We start from the raw sequence: 18,106 nt of genomic DNA, 5'->3' as shown, positions 1-18,106 counted from the left end.
AGACATTACTGGGGGGTTCTCTACTCTGTGTCCCCATCTTGAGCCTGCTATTTTCTTTTCAATACCCAGGAAAAAAGGAACAGCATAAGCTTCTCCTTAAGACTCTCCCATCCTCCAACTGTTTTCAGCTCCATGGATTTCCTGAGCTTGTTGTTATTAAGGCTTTGTTCCCTTCCCCCAGCTTCCTAAATTAAATGCCTTGCCGAGATTTTTACTGCAAAGAAAACTGCGTTGTTAAACTTTGTTCTGATGAAAAATTTACACTAATTTTCTGCATTAATACTTCTATGATCACAACACAGCAGACCTGCCTCTCAAGAAACACATTCAAATTATTTTTGTTTCAGTGCGGCTGGGAGTGGAGCACACAGTGAAGTGGGTTGGCACCACCAGCAAGACAGCTATCTTACACAGTCAGATAAAGACTTGAGCACATAGTGGGTGGGTTTGGTTCTGCCAGGAAGATGGTAGAAAGTCCTGGAGAAGGCAGGGCTGTGCATTAGCCTACCACGAGTCCTGTGATGGAGAGGACACAACACTCCCTGCTCTCCTAAGGGCAGCATTCAACTGATGATTTCATGGTACAAAGACCAGTACCTAGCACCCCCTAGTAATGATGTACTTGTTCACCTGCACATTTGATGGTTGTATCACTGAAACAAGAGAATGGCAAAAGAGCATGGCAAGAATACAAGTCATATCCACACAGGGTTGCATTGTCCAGTATTAGAATTAAAAATAAAATGAACTTTTGAAACAGAGGAGGGGAAGAGTGTCATTTAAAAGGAGAATGGAGGCATATTTACCAGTCTGCATGTTACTAGGCAGTGTTGGTCTTCTCACACCCAAAAAGTGTAGTGGACATACCTGGTGGAACATGGTAATGCCCAGGTACACAGGGTATTCTTGTCCCAGGCTCCAACTGCTTTCAGCTCAGGGACTTCCCAAGTCATGGTTTGTGTGTCTACAACCTGCAAAGGATTTCTTTCCCATGAACCTGCCTGATATGCCCTTTAATTCACGGCGGTAGATTACATTCTTAGTCTGGATGATGCTTATTCAGGCAAACTGTGCTTCTCTTTATGCAGCCTCTTCTCCCCCCTCCAAGCCCCTTTGGAAAGGAAGCAAACAGTGCTGACAACCCGAGTGTTTACACACCAGTGCAGCAATACTGACAAAAGCATATAGCACACACGCAGATGTATTCCTATGGTAAATACTTTCTACTCGGAAGGAAGTAACTTTATCATGTTTTCTTTCTAACGCTGACGCAGTGGTGCGCTTTCTTTCCCCCCAACCGCGTAAGCAAGCAGGCGGTCGGAGCCCTCACCATTCCCCCTCGGTCTGCCGGGTGCAGCTGTACAGACCTTTAGGACAACCAAACTCTTTCCCCAACCGAGCCCCGGCAGCCCGAGAGGTGTCCGTGCTGTCCCTGAGCCCCCGCTCCCGCTCGTCCTTCCCAGGGACCTTCCCGGCCGGGAGGGAGGAAATGCCTGAGCGGCCCCGCGGCCTCGCACCGCCCCCCGCCCTCACCGCGGGGAAGGGGGGCTGGAGACGGCCCTGAGCCCGCTTTTTTTGTTGGAACAAACATTTCCCCGTGCCGATGAGGAAACCCGCCGCGGCCGGGGCTGGGGGAGGGGGGATTTCCTTCCCATTGTCTGCCGGGCTCGGCGCTCCCGGCCCCCGCTCGCAGGGAAAGTGAATGGCCGAGAGGGACCCGCCACAGGGCTCGCGTTAGACACCGAACTACCTGCGGCTAAACCAGGAGTCGGGGCTAACCGAGGCCGGCTACCTGGGCTTCAAACCTGCACAGTAATGAGCATTAAAAAGTCTTTACAGTACACATAAAAATAAGTCAAAACGACCCCAGAAAGGCATCCTTTTTATCCTTCAGCGTGCATCCTGAAGGCTATATAATGCGGTTACCAGGCCCACAAGCACCTATGTAATAAGCTGTCTTCCTACACTTGACTTAATTCACTGCCCAGAAGCTCAGAGAAGGTAACGTGACTATGGTTGCAGACACTCCCTACATGTTTGCTTTAGGATACCTTGTTCTTTCCAAAATCAAATATTTGTATCCTGAAACAAATATTTGGAGGCAGTCCAGACTAGCCGTTAAGTAAAAGAGATTGTTGGCAAGCAGTAGACTTCAGGTAAAAACCTGTATGGTAGGAAAACCAGAAGGCTTCCAACCCACATGTGCTTCCACGTTGGTGAAACTGCGGCCTAAGTATTTATTTGACAGCTCTCTATGGGTCCTGTGAGAGATAAAGGGCTAAAACCTCTTTATACTGAAGATAGCTGAACTTCTGCCTTAAATAAATATTTACATAGGTAAGGAGAAGGCACTGCAGCAGGGTAATAAATCTTTTAACTAAAAAACCTGAGACTGGCTTTGGAGCTTTGTTTTGGAGTTATGGCAAATCCCCCCAGCTGATCCAGTTGTTGGGGGTACCTGGGTGTTTGAGCTGAAGAAGTAAAAATGGTTATGTATGCTGCTAGCTATGTTTGTCCTCCGTTTGCTTCTGGATGCAAAAATGCTTTTGCCTTAACCATGCCAACTTGAGCAGAACTGTGAGCTTGACTGCATGGTAGAAACATCAGAAGTTATAAAGACCCAAACTTCCCCCCCCCCCATTTATAAATATAGCTCAGATGTAATTTGTACGGAGAAGGTTTCATAGAAACCTAAGACAGCCAAGCCAGCAATATCCTATGGAAGCTTGGCGTATATTTCTATCAAATTTCTTTTGAAAATTACATGCCTTAACGAAATCATAGCCAAGCATCACAAATAAATGTTTAACATAAGGTAGTCTTTTTGTAATTATATTGATAGTAAATCCCTTTTTACTTAAAAAATTGCCTGTAAATCATTTGCTTTTTATTAATACAAGCAATATAATGCACTTAATAAATTATAGTACCACTATTGGGTATCTGCCCAACCCCTCAACCACTCTTTGAAAGCAGATTACCAGCACTTTCATATCTATTTATTTGAGATAATGTAAAATGTTCTTCCATATTTAAATATATAATAGAAGTAAAGCTTTATCACAGTTGTGCAACTAAGCGTTATTTGTATTTTATTTTCAAAGTCGGTGTAAAGTCCTGATGCAGCAGTCTCAAAGGAACTGTGAGTTCAGATACTACTAGAAATCTTATTTACTGAACACACTGGAGAAACTTTCACTGTTCAATGTGCAAACTCTTGGACCAGGCACAATGGATGCATCTTTTTCAACATTAGCGCTATCAACTATTTTATTCTACTATTTTAGTAATACTAGTGAGTAAATTTTTTTTACATGCATAAATATTTATATAACTAAGCTTGCAGTGTATTTTAATAAAAGCATGCCACATCTCTAGTCAAGTTTAATTAATTGTTAAGTGTGTTACTTATCCATTTAATAATTCCTGCAAATTTCAGAAACTTCAGAATAAATTTTCCTAGACATTTATTAATATTTATCTCAAAGTCAATAAAAATCAGGATAAAATGTACAGGTTTTCTTGCTACTTACATATCTATATATGCTTATAAAGTTATATATTTCATATTACCCTGCATTTCCCAACCCTGCAGTGAAAGTATGGCTAGCAGTTGGATTCAATGATCATAAAGATCTTTTCCAATCTAAATGGTTCTATGATTTCATGATCCACAGCTTATAAATATAGACAACTCTGAGACAGATCGTTGATTCTGTATGTTTTAGTTTCTGTTGCTCAAGGTGAGTGTCTACTTCAAAAACATTATCTGTAATTTCTCCAGGTTGGATTCATGATAGAAGGAATTTGCACGTGTCAAGGCCAGATAAGCGCCATATTTTTCCTCTGCAATAAGACAGGGTACAGACCTAAGACTATGATAAAATACATACATAATAAATAGTTAAAGATCCGTTTCAAATGTATTATTAAAAAAAATAATAAAAGAAACAAACAGCAACTCCAGCAGACACCACTAGAGTTCTCCTTCTCCCAAATATCCCTAGCACCATCCTAAACCCTGTTTACCCCAGAAACCTGAACTGTGGACAGACAGAAGAGGAGAGAGAGAGAGAAAATTCAGACACAATAAAACTCTGAGGGGAAAAATATGTGGAAGGAGGAGGCAGCAGCGGCCTGGGGAAGGGATTGAAAAGTTTCCCCTGGCTTAACTTCTCCCCCCCTGCAGCAGCAGAAGCAGCGCCAGCAGCACAAGGTGAGAGAGACTTTTAAGTCTGGGGAGGAGGGGTGTGTGTGCGGGAGGGGGGGTGAATTTACAGCCCTGTGGATATTTCTGTGTCTGCCTCCCTGGCTTTGGGGTGCGAGAGACGCCGTGTCTCATGCTGGGTGGATTTTTTTTTTTTTTTTTAATATGATGGAGGATTATAAACATGGCGCCTTAAAAAAACTACAAAATCATGTACACACTGTTCCAAGGAGATGGGGGAGAGGGGACAGGGGAAGGGCTGGGCACCAGGGGAGGGGGCAATCCTTCCCCGCGGGGTGCCGTATGAGGAGGGGGGGAGCAATTATACTTAATAATAAAATGTGTGGGGCTGCGGGGGGGAGATGGAAGGCGGGATTTTTTTATTATTATTATTATTTCATTTTTCGGAGTGGGCAGGATTATCTGGCAGCCCGCTTGGAAACCGCGGAGGAGAAGGGGACGGCGGCGGAGTGCGTGTGATTATTAACGGCGATTATTTTTGTACCCCGCACCTTCCTCCGGTCGGATTTCGGCTGGGAGGCGGCGGCGGGTCCCCCGTGCCGAGTTGCAGCCAGCCCTGGGGCCGGGGCGGGAGGAGGTGGGCTGGGGAGAGGGGCGCTCCGGGGAGAATCGCCGCTTCCAGCGCTCGGCGCGGGCCTGCAGGGCGCGGGGAGCCGGGGACTCGCGTGAGAGGCGAGGCCGGGCGGGGTGTGGCGCAGCCCGGCCTCGGCCCGGCCACCTCCCCGGCCCCGCTCTTCCCCACACGCGGGGCCACTGCTTTGCTCCCCACTCTCCCCCGCTTTCCCTTCGCTCGCACCCCCCCCCCCGCCGCCGCCGCATTTCCTCGCTGGGGAGGGGGGATGCCTGTTTGGAGGACGGGTCTTGGCCCGAGTAATGGCAGCTGCTCGACAGCGCCGAGGCTCCACAGGAGAGAGAGACGGCGGGGCCCCCACAGGCCGGGCGAGGGGCCATGGCTGCCGTGCCCGCGGGGGGCAGGGGAGGGGACGGGGAGAGGGGTGAACTCGGAGCCCCAGCCCTCCTCCCTCCGCGGGCGGTGCCACCCCCGCGGCCGGGACGGCCTCGCCGCCCGGATCGCCCTGTGCCCCGGCACGGCCCCGGGGCTGCCTCGCCTCCCCCATGTGTCTGGGGTAGGGCCCTGGGGCAAGAGGGCCCGACTTCCCCGCTGTGTCCCTCCAGCTCCCCGAGAGCAACGCGCTCGCTGCCCCCACCAGAAAGGTCCCTCCCGGAGCCCCGCCGGGCTCGGCGGCCACATTCCGGGGAATGTGGACCATCGAGGGGCTGGCTTTTGTTGAGGGCTTGGGGGGTTTTGTGTGTGTGTGTGCACCCCTGAAGCCGTGTCTTCAGATAACTCCCCTCGGTGCACTTTTTGGGGTGTTCTCCCTCTCCCCCTGCCTCGGGGCTGCTCAGAGGCCTGTCTCCTTTCTTTTCGGGGAAAGGATGGAAGTGTAGGTGTGGGGGTGCCCATGGAAGGGATGATGGGGAGCTTCGGCACGCTTCGGCCGTCTGTGTGCTCCAGACAACAGCCCCCTTGTAAAATATTGATGTTAAGGACTTGAGAAACTTTGTGTGTGTCTTTTGGGGCTTATCCTGAAAACAACAGACTTTAAGAATTTGGTTTTGGTTGTCTGCGAACGTGGAAAAAAGAACTTTAGAGAGGCTAGAGATGGAGTGGCTTGAGAAGAGGAAAAGGAGTGAAAAACTCTTTCATTTGGTGCTGGTTGGTTTTATAATTGTATAATTGGGCATTTAACACCCTGGAATCATCTGCCATGGTTTCTGTATTGTAGGGAGTAATTCTATTTGTTGTAGTTTTGAGAAGATCTTACTGCAGTAAAAAAGAACAAAGGTAGAAAATGCTTTCTTGTCCTGGATAGGCTGATATTTTCTCACTTCTGTTGCTACTCTCTGAAGGAAATTGTTTAATTCTTTAGGGGTGATCACTGAGACAGGTGTCAGGAGGGGGGGGGTAATGGGAGGGAAAATGCCAGTTTGTGGTTCAAGTTGCAGTCCCTTGGGTTTTTCTAGTTCCTTATCCTTCAGTGTAAAGGACCTGGCATCTCTCCACATTTTTTTTTTTTTAAATTATCAACCATTCTGAGTGTGCTACAGAAAGTCTTTAGGGAAGTAGACTATTTGCTGACTGGTGTTTTGTATACAAGTGAAAGTACCCACAAAATAATTTACAGTGTGGATTTGCACCATTAATTAATTCCCACTGCGGAATTATGGCATTAAAATGCCAGATTTTCCATGCCTAAACAAACCTTCTCTGCTTTGACGAGATAGTTGTATGGGGAAGGGCGGGAAGGGAATGGTTCATGGTCTATGTAGTTCATCAGAGAACACTTTATCTTGCTGATGGTTAGTTTGGTTTTAGTGAGTGGGGGAGAAAGTAACTGTGTTGATGTCATTTTTTGGTGGTTGTGGGTTGGATGGTGGTCTCTGCATCAGCAACTGATACTTGGTATCAGGTTCAGCGAAAAGAACCGAGTGAGAAAAATTACTCTTCCACTGCATTTCCTGAACTGGGTAATGTGATGGAAATTGTCTTGTGATGAAACTACGCGAGGGGAGTTGTGAGTGTGTGGATGTTGTGTGGGGGTGGGTCTTAAAACTTCGTTGATGCGCTAGAAGATACTCTTCCACAGTTTGAAACTTTGTAGCACAAGTTTAATGGGGTACTGCACCTTTATAGGTGGTTGGGTTTGGTTTCTTTTTTTTTTTTTTTTTTTTTTTTTAATCTAAGCAAGAATTTTAAATATAAATGTAAAAAAAAAAAATTTGTTCACCATGAATTAAAATTCTTAGTAGTTTGTCTTAGTTCTTCTGTAGTATGAGCCAGAGCAATACATCTTAACTTTGCAGGAAAAAATTGAGCACTATTGAAGTGACAAGAATTTCATGACCAGAATTGCTGTGCGCACAGTCTGTAGGACGTTTGCTGTTGTGTGGGGTGGTGTGTCCATACGGCTTGTATCCAGAAGGCATTCTGTGTGCAGCTAATATTCGGGTTACCTGGTTCAGGTTCCCCCCTGTCCTCATAGCAGAGAGTAGAAGGGACTGTTCAGAAAGACCTGAGGAAGAGCCTGAATCATTTTTCAGCCTAAGGTCATCTCAAGAGCAAACGAGATGGTGAAAGGCTGTGAAGTGTGCTCGGCTTTTCCACATTGTAGGTAAATAAAACATGCTGGGTGCTGTTAGTGACATGGTACTCCTGGAGAAGAAAACTATGTGAATGGACAACTAATTTGGCCTCAAACTCACCTTGAAGTGCCTCAGGTTACATCTAGACTGTGGTGCATTTCTACCTGTGAACCGCATCCTGGGTACCACTGAACTGTACTGTCTGCAATCTCTGAATTAGAATTAAAAAGAAATAGATAAAAAGAAATAGATAAAATATAACAATGAAAATGTTTTCTTAATTTTAGGCATCTAAACCTCTCAATAAATGTCTGCATTATCTGGTTTGTTAGCAAATTGTCTCATTTCACACAATTTGACAATTGGGAAATTTTAGAATTAGAAGACATGTTTTGAAATTCAGGACTCAATTTCCATCAGCTAAAGTTCAGAAATTTTAGACACACCTGTAACTAGTTTTCATAGTTACTGCTTTCCACAGTCTTTCAAATTGTTTAACTCTGGAAGTGTGTGAAGACCTCAGGCAGTGTGAATTGGTCCAGGCTAAAAGTTCTGAAAGAGGGACAAGGTGATGATAAAGATGTCACCAGTAGACTTCTGATTTTCTTCTTAAATAACTTTTTAGCTAGATCCAGATTAGCATAAATGTCAGTAAAAGAAGTCTTTTACCCATAATGTAGGTTGTTACAAATGCCAAGTCGAACTATAAACAAAATTAATCTGTGCAAGGTATATGTGGCTCACACCAGTGATGAACTTTGTTCATAAAATGCCGAGTTGTTTAAAATTACTGGCCAAACACACAGAAGAGTTTACTTTCCTCAATGAAGTAGAGTTTGGGGGTTTTTTCAAAGCTTAGATCAGAATTGTTGGAGCAATTCCTTTTCTTATATCCATTTAGTATATATAGAAATTTATTTCAAATCTTTGCCACTGATTTTATTAATTGCAGTGGCTTTTCTTCCATGTAATAGGACTTTCTTTAGCCATCCTTCTTGCACTGATTGTTTAGGAGCTAATGTCAGATCATGTTCTTTATCTGCAGTGGGTTTTGTGCCTTGGTTTTTGTTGAGTTTGCTTAGTCTCAGGATGCAATGAACACTCCCACAGTACTTGTGTAGTACTTGGAGCATGGTGCCCTTGGTAGCTGGGCAGTGCAACGTATGTCATCTTTTATATAGCTCATATATTTTAGTCTGTCAGTGCTGCTTGTGCTAAATGTTGTGAACAAAGATTGTTCTTATCAGGTTCTGGATCATTTTTGATCAGTTGAATGTAAATTTAGCTCATAATTGGGTTATTGTTCTAAGGTTTAATCTACCAGTTGGGAGAGTATAACCTGAAAAATAGGTAGTTTATAAGATGATGATTCCATTTTGGAGGAATTTTTTAATAAGTTAACTCCTATATTACAAAAAAAAGAAAAGAAGAAGTTTTTACCATTTTTCAGTGGAGTATAAAGATACAAATTCACTTGTTGTGAGAGTATCTTGTCACCTACATAAAATTCAAAACAGGGGTGGAAAACTCATAATCTTTTATTCCTGGGTGTAGTGGAGGTAACTGGCAGTAGGTTGATAGACGCCAGTGTGGTCGTGTACAGTATAATAAACACTGTGGCCTCAAGCCTGCACAGGTGAACTCCTGTGGCACACAGGGCTCTCTGATTTCCAAGGCCTCTACATGCAACAACAGGGCTGGATTGAGCTCATTTTTCCCCCCTCTATTTTCAACTGCAGCCTTTAAACATAGTTTTTTCATCTCTTTAAACCAATGTCTGCCATCAAGTTAATTGACCAAGCCTGAACGCTGTGTTATTATTTATTTATTTATTTTTAACATGCTCTGGATGTTGAATTACATGAAAAAAATTTTTAGGGGTAAAAGTAGCATTTTAATAAGATTTCATTCATATTTGTGTCTTTTGGTTTATTTCTCCCTGAAATGACTGGAGTCTTTCAGTTCTGTGGGCAAGTGAGAGAAGGCACAAGGGTGATACACTGTGACACGTCCATGAACCCAAGTTAAAGCTCATGGTGTCTAATTTTAGGTCAGCCAGCTTTGGTAATATCCCATCAGAGCCTGATCCTGTAGCTGTACCACGTAGATAAATCCAAGGCATAGTTATTGAGAGTTTGTGTACAAAACGTCTGGTTTTGATTTTCTTCCAGTTTCTCATTTTCCACTTCAGGCAAAAGTTTCTGTTATGGAAGTAGAGAGACATGTAAATTGAATTTAACTATGTTATTAGTTCAAATGGCAGGACCATAGTATTTGTAATTCCAAAATTAGAGATATATTAAACAATATAAGTAAAATATAGTTTACTGATGTATTTACCAACAATGGGATATCTTTGAATATACCTTTATGCTATATTAAATTTTCAATTCCAGGATTAAATCTTTGCAGAATAAAACATTGTGAAGTAGTGGTTCTGACTCTTCATACAGCTCTTACTTCTAGTATGATATAAAACTAATTCTTAACAAATAATTTTAGCACCAGACACAGTGAAATTTGAATTACTAAAATTCACTTATTGGTTAAAAAATTAATTCAAAACACACCTACAAAAATACCAGTAACATCCCATTCACCCTTTTTGTGGAAATGGCAAAGAACTTGCCTCACTGCAATAAATTGTTTTTATCCAGAATAGGATAATGTTGATTTGAGATCTAGTAATTTTAAAAAAGAAGAGTTAAACATATTGCTGTTTATCTCTCATTTCTCCTATGCTTCATTTTCTCTTGCTTTGTTAGTGTGTTAAAAATAAACATTAAACCAACTTGCCATATATTCAAATATATGATTTTAATGCAGATAGCTAATGTTTTGGCTACAGACTGTAGGAGTCTGCTAGCAGGTGTAGTACTCAAAAGCAGCATTTTGGCAAGTGGGCATTTGTGCTTTGATCTCATGCACTTAGGGCATGGCATTGTTATCTGGTCTTTTAAAGAGGGGTGGATGGGAGTCTCACGCTGTGACTCACGGGACATGGTACTTAGTTTACTAATTTTAGCAGAGCGATTCTTATCTGTCAATGTGAGGTTTTATTGGAACCTTTTGGAAAAGCAATGAAGTAAAACAAAATGGGGTTGAGAGAAAATGATTACCAGAATCCCAAAGTAGCTAGAAATAGTATACTGTGGAAAAGAAATTAAAAGGGTATGAGGTATGTTTATTGCCTGACAAATCTCTGAGAAGATCTGAGAGACAAGAGAGCTTTATGTTTCTTAGCATGCTGTCGTCATTCTCTGTTAAGTCTCACACAACGTTTATGCATTCAGTAAGAGAGGATCTCACACTACAGATACCTGTTTGCAATTACAGATGCTTCTCAAGGCAGAAACCAAGTACCAGCCAAGTCTGCATTGGCTGCTTGTGCCTTATTACTATTTTCTTGGTGTCATTGCCAGTAAAAGAAAACTTCAGAAGAGGAGATAGTCTGTGCCTTGCATAACATTGCAGTGTGTGTGCATTCACAAGCACAAATTAAAGTGGAAATTTTACCTCAGAATGGTGGGGGGGTTCTCCAGTTTTCCTTCTGGTTGGTTGTTAATTTTCTGAGCTGTCATTGATTTCAGAGACAAGCTTAAACCCAATGTTTATGCATAGTCCCCTCTCCCCAAGCAATTAGTAGGATCCAGGTTCAAAATTGCACAAAATCAAAACAAAAGAATTGCTATTTCATAAAATGTAATCACAGGCCACACAGTCACTGATTGTTCACTGATGAAAATTGATATGCACTGCAGAAAATTCACTGTTACCCATAGATTATTATTAATATAATGATGGAGACCTTGATCATATAGGCATTTTTTTTCCCACAGGCATAAAAACGTATAGGCCATGGAGGATACTGATGAATGAAGTTTAGTTTTGTAAAATAGTTTTAAAAATTAAAACCTTATGTATAACTCCAGTATTCAAGGAAGAACACAGTCACAGTTCATTGTGCTGATATAATTTTATGTAATGTTATATTTTTGATTCTTCTAATGGAGTTACATAGCAGTGCTACATAGGCATTTTTATGCCTTTTCAATATCAAAAGTATGACTTGTTATTCTTGCACATGCCAAATTTTGCATTGATGATTGTTTCCATTGAAGCTAACACACTTTTCCTACATGTGCATTAGTCTTTGAAGGAATTTACAGTATTTATGAAAAGAACAATGTGGATACAATTTTTCTATTAGTGACTGACTTGTAACATTTTCTATATATCTTAAATCCTGTATGTTATAAAAAACCTTAATTATAAATAAAGAAAACTGGTAAAACAGAAATTCCTACTGGAAAAGCTGATACCATTATGAGAAAAAAGGTTTATTTTTATTTAGGAAAGTTAGAAAACAGGTATGTCAGGAAACTGAGGATTTCAGCATAGTTTCAAAATTATGGAAATTTTGAATGTGAAAGCAGTTAAATAATAAAATTATATTGGTTTTTTTTGTATCACAGAACATAAATTAAAAACCTGAATTCTGAAAATGACCTCGTTTCATCCTGTTCATTATCATTTACCTGCAAAACCTAGGCAATCCTTTTTGCTCCATTCAACAAAGAGTTTAGAAAGAGTAATGTTCTCCTCAGCTTGTGCTTCTATTCCTTCTTTGTTATGCAGTTCAGAAATCACAGAAAATTTTTTCCTTTCTTAATTAGAGACAAAGAATTGTTATTAGTTGTTTCCACAGGAACCAGACTGGCACCATTTTTAGCTTCATATAACTGTAGTTGAGAATTTAGGATGTTCTTAAGACCTGATTGCATGAACCTTTTCTCAGGAAGCTGGATGTTTCAGTGTCAGTCATCACATGCAAGCTCACATTTGAATATAATACAGCACACTGAATAATTTGGCATTGACACTAATGTTTTCTCAATAAAAAAGAAAAGAGATTTTTTTTTTCCACAAATAGAAATAGATTTCTGAAAACTTTTCTTGGTCATGGTAAAATGTGAGGAACAGTGAAAAGGGATGTACACTTTGCTCATTGGTACCTCACGATATCTGACGTCTTAACAACCAGACTAGAATGTAATGTCAGGTTGTTTAAAAGCTGCCATGTTAAAATCTTGTTTGTTTGCTTGCTTGTTAAAAGAAAATGTTTTATTTCACTGACATGTCTTTTTGAAGGAGAGTGCTGATGCATACCTGGAGGCATTTCAGACTGACAGTGTTGGAAAGTGAGAAACATGGACACTCTACCTCTGTAATTGCACCTTTCAGTTTTGTAGTTTTGTCTTCTTCTTCTTCTTACACTGACCTGAAGTAAAGAGATTTGCAGGAAATATTTGTTGTAAGAAAGACATTCTTCCTTTTCCTGCACACTTTCCACTCTGCTGGCTCCCAGAAGGCTTCTTTGTAAGTCTCCTAATTGGAAGCATACTCATAACTTCTCCCTGATTCCAGACATGAGATTTCCTCTTGTTTTTCAACTTGTACCTTTTAGGAAATATAGATTAAGAGTCAAGTATCTGCAGGTGCCATTTTATTATTTTTTTTATCCATGCTGATGTTGTTTTTCTCAGTAGTTTAAAAACATTTGTTAATAATAACCCATTTTCCAGTCAACCAAGTATAAGCCTAAGTTGTAGCACTAATTTCTGAAGACATGTAGCTTTCAATAAAATGGAAGATTTTTGTCCCTTATAGGGGCACAGGAAATACTGATAAATGTGAGCTAAAGCTAAGAGATGGCACAGATATTTTGAGTACAGGTGCACCAAGGAGCCTAGAAGCAAAACATGGTTTGCTCTGCCAAGTTAGTGGATAAGCAGTTACAGTGTTTCCTGGGCCAGTGGGAAGGAATGGTATCCAAATTTCTGCTTGGCTCTTCTTCCATGAGAACTGCCTTTCTTGATCAAACTAGCATGTCATGTAATCCAGAGTCTTGTTTCCAGCCATTGCCGATCTCAGATGTTTCCTAAAGAAGTGCCAAAAATCAGGCAATTTTCTGAGGTAGAAATCTATAGAATACTTTTTTCCCCCCATACTAGTTCCCAAAAAATAATAATTTAGATTAGGGTTCCTGGTTTTACACATATAGAATCTTTATTTATTCCATTTTTTAAATGTTTTAAATTCTCCTTCCTGTAATAACCAAACATTTTAGCTGTAGTGTCAAAACCTATTTCTTTTTAGGTCAAGCCTGTTCTGTCCTCTCCACATGCCTTGCAGCCTCCCACTGCAGTGCTCTTTCTCTTTGCACATTTTCCAAGAGCTTCTTCCTGGGTTGCAGAAAAGAGCCATGTGTACCTGCTTCTCCTGAGGTATTTGATGGAGATAAGAGACCTCGAGGGGCCAGCTAATGAAAGGCTATAGTGATTGTTGAGTGCAAATAAGAGCTGGGAAATGCACATATGAAAGGAAGAAAGGGAGAGTTTGGCATGAGATGCGCATTAAGTGGAAGTCAAGGTACACACTTCACAGGATAGGGGAGAGAGGACCACTGTCTATGTTAATGTCATTTGGTGCAGCGCTGTTGATTTTAGTGGAGCAATGTTAGTTTACACCTGCAGTAAATTTTCTCCTGAATATCTGGGAATGAGAATATAAAATGAAGTGTTTATGGATGAGTGACAGAGAGAGTGAGCGTGTGAGAGAGAGCGCATGCACACATTTTCAGGCCTGATTGATTATATGAAAAAAACCCTGGAGTTGAAAGAACATTATTTTAAATTAACATTCATTATCTTCACGCGTGAGATAACAGTTCACTTTGGACCAGATCCTAGCACCATTATGTTTCTTGAACAGAGACTGCTTTTTCCTGAATGAGGTTATTCAGTATGAGAATGGCAAAATATAGTCAGATCTTTGACAATAAAAATATATGGTTTAGTCACCATAAATTAGAATAACACTGTATTATTTCTCAGGAAAACATGTATTTTTTTCTTTTTAAAGTGAATGTTTACATTTTCGTGCACTAAAAAGTAAGATAACCCTTTTTTTTTTTTTTAGGTCTCATCTTATGCCTGGAAGGGCTTGCAGCCATTTTAATTCATGCTGCATTCATTGATCTAGCAGTTAAATCATTTAATCACCCTGCAGCTAGGTCGTCTACCTATTGGACACTGTTAGAGAGTTCAGTAATACACTTTGGGTTATTGGCTTCTAAATGTCACTTTTGGAGAAAAAAAAAAAGAAAAAAGCTAAAAAGAAAACAAGCTATAAACACCCCAGTTAACAGATGAACAGTATAAAGGAAAACACAATGTGAATTCATGATCTTATCACTCAACTATTTTTTCTTTATTCTGTACATAATATAAATAGAAAAAAATGCACATCATAGCAAACAACGGAAAAAAATCTGATTTTGATCTTCTTTGGTAGTTCTTTTGTTTTTAAATACAGAGTTTTGCAAGATTAAGTCATCTAATTAGGCAGCAGCTTGCTAAGAAATATTTTCATAACGGACGTAGTTTGTGAGCATGAAAATGAAAGCCACATCTTAAAATTGTAACCCCAAATAACATTCTGAAATTAAATACTACTCTGAAATATAGCTTATTCTTTAAGTATAATCATGTGAAAAAAGTGAGAAAAGTTTGTATTTTATGTATTCAACAGCATTAAGAAACCTAATTTCTTAGACTCTTAAGTGCTGCGATAGTAGAAGCCCAATGACCTAGATATATAAAAAGGGAAATAAATATGGCAGCAGCTAATGTGTGGCAGTGGAAAGCAGAGAAAAATGTTGTGATGCTTCTAAGTGTCCTGTATTTTCTGAGAGGGAGCTACTCACAATGAAATAAACCTCTTCTGGGTATGCACTAGGCAAGTATCTTGTCTAAAGAGGGACAGTAAATTCTTTGGCAGTGATGCACTTGGCACCAGCAGTTTTTAAAGGGTCACCCATGTGCTTTTCAGTTATTTCCCTATAGACATAAAAAAGAAAGTTCATGCTCTTCTGAGGTATTGTTGTCTGAGTGCAGGTGGAAGAAGGAAGTTGTGTTTCGTATGAAGATGGGAACTGTATTTCCCTCTTGTTCAATGAAAGCTCAAAATCCAGAGATGTTAATTCCATCTGTCTGTGTCTGGATCCCTTGGCTTATTTCCTTGTGCTTCCCTGATGTACACTGAAAGCTTCATCACATGAGAGGTTATGATCATGTTAAGTATCTCTGTGTTACTATACCGTCAGCAGAGAGACTTTAAACAGGGGGTCAGTTGTTCATCTAATTTGCAGTCTTTTCTTAATAAGTGATTTTTTTCAGTGGTTTCTTTCTCTGATTTTTAATAACTCCTCTACTTTATTATGTTAGTCTATGACAGTTTTGATACAACTTCTCGTTATACTTTCATCTGGGCATTTTGGGATGTGTTTCCTTTTTTGAAGTAGTTAGTCATGATATATGTACATGAGGAGTCCGACCACAGAGGAGTAATTTGACTAAGGTTTCATGAATGCCATCCCACTGCTGAGTAAGACCTCAGTGCATTAAGGCAGGTTAAACAGGGATCTGATGCTTTTGCTCTCTTTCTGTTGGAAGAACATGGAAAGGGCTGCAAACTCAAATGAATGTGCTGTGTCCTAACTGTGTATTTCTTTACCAGAAAATAGGGACTTCAATCAGGGAAGGCAAGTCAGGTTAAAGGAAGGTGCTGAAACCAGCTGCATGGTAAAGGAAAATGAGAACTGAGTAATAGTAAAATCAAAAAGTCAGTGATAAGGGAACATACGTGCAGGTATGTTCCTTCAAGACCTGAAGATGCCTCTTAAAAAGGGTTTGAGTGGCTGAATTGCAGTTTAGGAGCGGTGTTTAAGCAGTCTGAGGCCCTCCTGCAGGAGAGCAAACAAGTGTGTGTTGAGTTCAGTCTGTGTTGCTGGGTGTGGTGGCCAGATGATTATCAAACTAATAACTGAAGTGCAATATTGCAGTGGGTATCAAACCTTTTCATATCCACACTGCTGAAGTTTAGAAACAAAGGAGCTCTTGACAGTTTGAAATTACAGCCCTGGTTTCCAGTATTTCTTCCGAGTTCCACTGAACTAATGGAATTAACTGAACTGCCAGGCCTGTGGGGAGGTGCTGGTGAGCTGTTGTTGCAGGAGCCCCACATCGGGCAGAATGTGCTGCTTTACAGTCGCTTTTTCTTGAATTTAAATGTCGACCTTCACTTCCTGCGTGTCAGACTACAGCAAGCTGCAGTGGGAGGCAGCCTGGAGAAGGTGTTTGCTAATGAGGCTCTAGCACCTTTGATAGGTACTTTAGATAACCAAAAAGTGATAGATGATGGTGTACCGTGTTTGGAAATTGTATTTAAAGTATATATTTATTTTGGCTCATCCAAGCCACTTGTAAGGTCTGTTGGTGTTTTCCACAAGAGTAAGGATGCTTGCCCTCTTGTCCTGGCCAACATCCTGTTTGGCTAATTACATTTGGAGTACCTACATTTCTGTAAAGTTTCATCTGGATTTTGTTACTGTTATTTAAATAGTAAAGCATCTGTACTTGGCAATTTACAAAATAACAACACAGGATAAAAAAAGAGTCACAAAAATTCCTTCTCCAAATTACATTTAGTAGTTGTGCATCAATAAGTGTAGTGTGGCATGATACAGTACAGAAAAAATATGAAGTGGCTTGTTCGGTAATAGCATTCATAGAAGATGTAGGTTTTAAGAGTTTATGAAATAGAAGAAAAGGTACAATCCATGAAGTGCAGATGTAAAAGAAGACAGCAAAGAGGTGATGGAGACAAAGGAGAGAGGCGAGAAAACTAGGTAGATCTAGGAGGGATGAGGAAAAAAAATCCCGGTACGAGGTGTAGTTCACGAATGCTTTGTAGAAGACCCTCCTTCAAAAGCTGGAACACCATGGGTAAAGTTGCTGAGTAGTGTGCACTGTTAAACATATGATATTTTGTGCAGCAGCAATGGATATCATTCACTGGTAGGAGAAATAGTGCTTGTTTGTATTGTAGTTAAATTATATTTATTTTTTTTTACAAGGTTATCAGGCATGGATTTTACAAGTGTATGACAAAGGGAATGGGAGCCAATTTATGTGGTGATGTCAACAGGACTTAGGCAATCACAGATCTGCACGTGGCAATCATCTGCTGGCACAGAAATGTTTCTCTTCTACATACAAAGGAACATTTTATATTTACCACTCAGTCTCTCAGTATCCTGCTTAAATTACTGTAGGAAGAACTTGCTGTTTGTTACTGTAGAGTAAGAGGTAGGTGAAAAAGAACCCAAGCTAACTCTTGAAACTGACTGATATTAATAATCAATATTAACCTGGAATGGATTTCCAAAGGAGTTCAAAATAATTCAATATTAGACCATACTGCATAACCATAGCAGTCTAATGTTTACAAGAACTGTCCCAGTGTTCTGCCAAAAATAACTTAAGTCTGCTTAGAGCTGCTTCATCCCCGGTGCAGATGTACCCCATTTCACAGAGATATCAGAAGTAGATGGAAAAACTATTTTCATTTTGAAAATGCTTTCAAGAAAAATGCGTTTGACTAGTACTTGTGAGTGAAATCATGCTCAACTCAAAAAGATTGTTCAGAAAAAAAGGTTTGGGCTTGCTTTGTTTTTCTAGAAATGGAAAAAATTGTTTTGAATATATTTTAGAATTTACATATTAACTAACATGGGTGTTTCTTATTGTTAGTAGTTCTTTTTACATAATTTCATTTGCTAATAAAAGCAGTAAATAATGTACTATGTCCTTACACAACAGAAAGATTTAG

At 40.4% G+C, this 18,106-nt stretch overlaps 1 protein-coding gene across 4 annotated transcripts in view; it reads left to right on the top strand.

Annotated features, from left to right (window-relative positions):
* The first annotated feature begins 3,984 nt into the window (after positions 1-3,984).
* ZMYND11 (zinc finger MYND-type containing 11) overlaps positions 3,985-18,106 on the top strand; it is a 106,061-nt gene continuing 91,939 nt past the window's right edge. For 3 of the 4 annotated variants that reach the window (XM_027648518.1, XM_027648517.1, XM_027648515.1), the window contains exon 1: positions 3,985-4,216. The gene's annotated coding sequence lies outside the window, so the exon portion shown is untranslated. Of the gene's footprint in view, positions 4,217-4,604; positions 4,684-18,106 lie in introns of those variants that run through there. The other variant, XM_027648516.1, reaches the window with a different exon arrangement.

Source organism: Corapipo altera, unplaced genomic scaffold (assembly GCF_003945725.1).
Source record: "Corapipo altera isolate COAL_440 unplaced genomic scaffold, ASM394572v1 47, whole genome shotgun sequence".
NCBI classification, from domain to species: domain Eukaryota; kingdom Metazoa; phylum Chordata; class Aves; order Passeriformes; family Pipridae; genus Corapipo; species Corapipo altera.
This window is presented reverse-complemented; position numbering and strand designations above follow the sequence as displayed.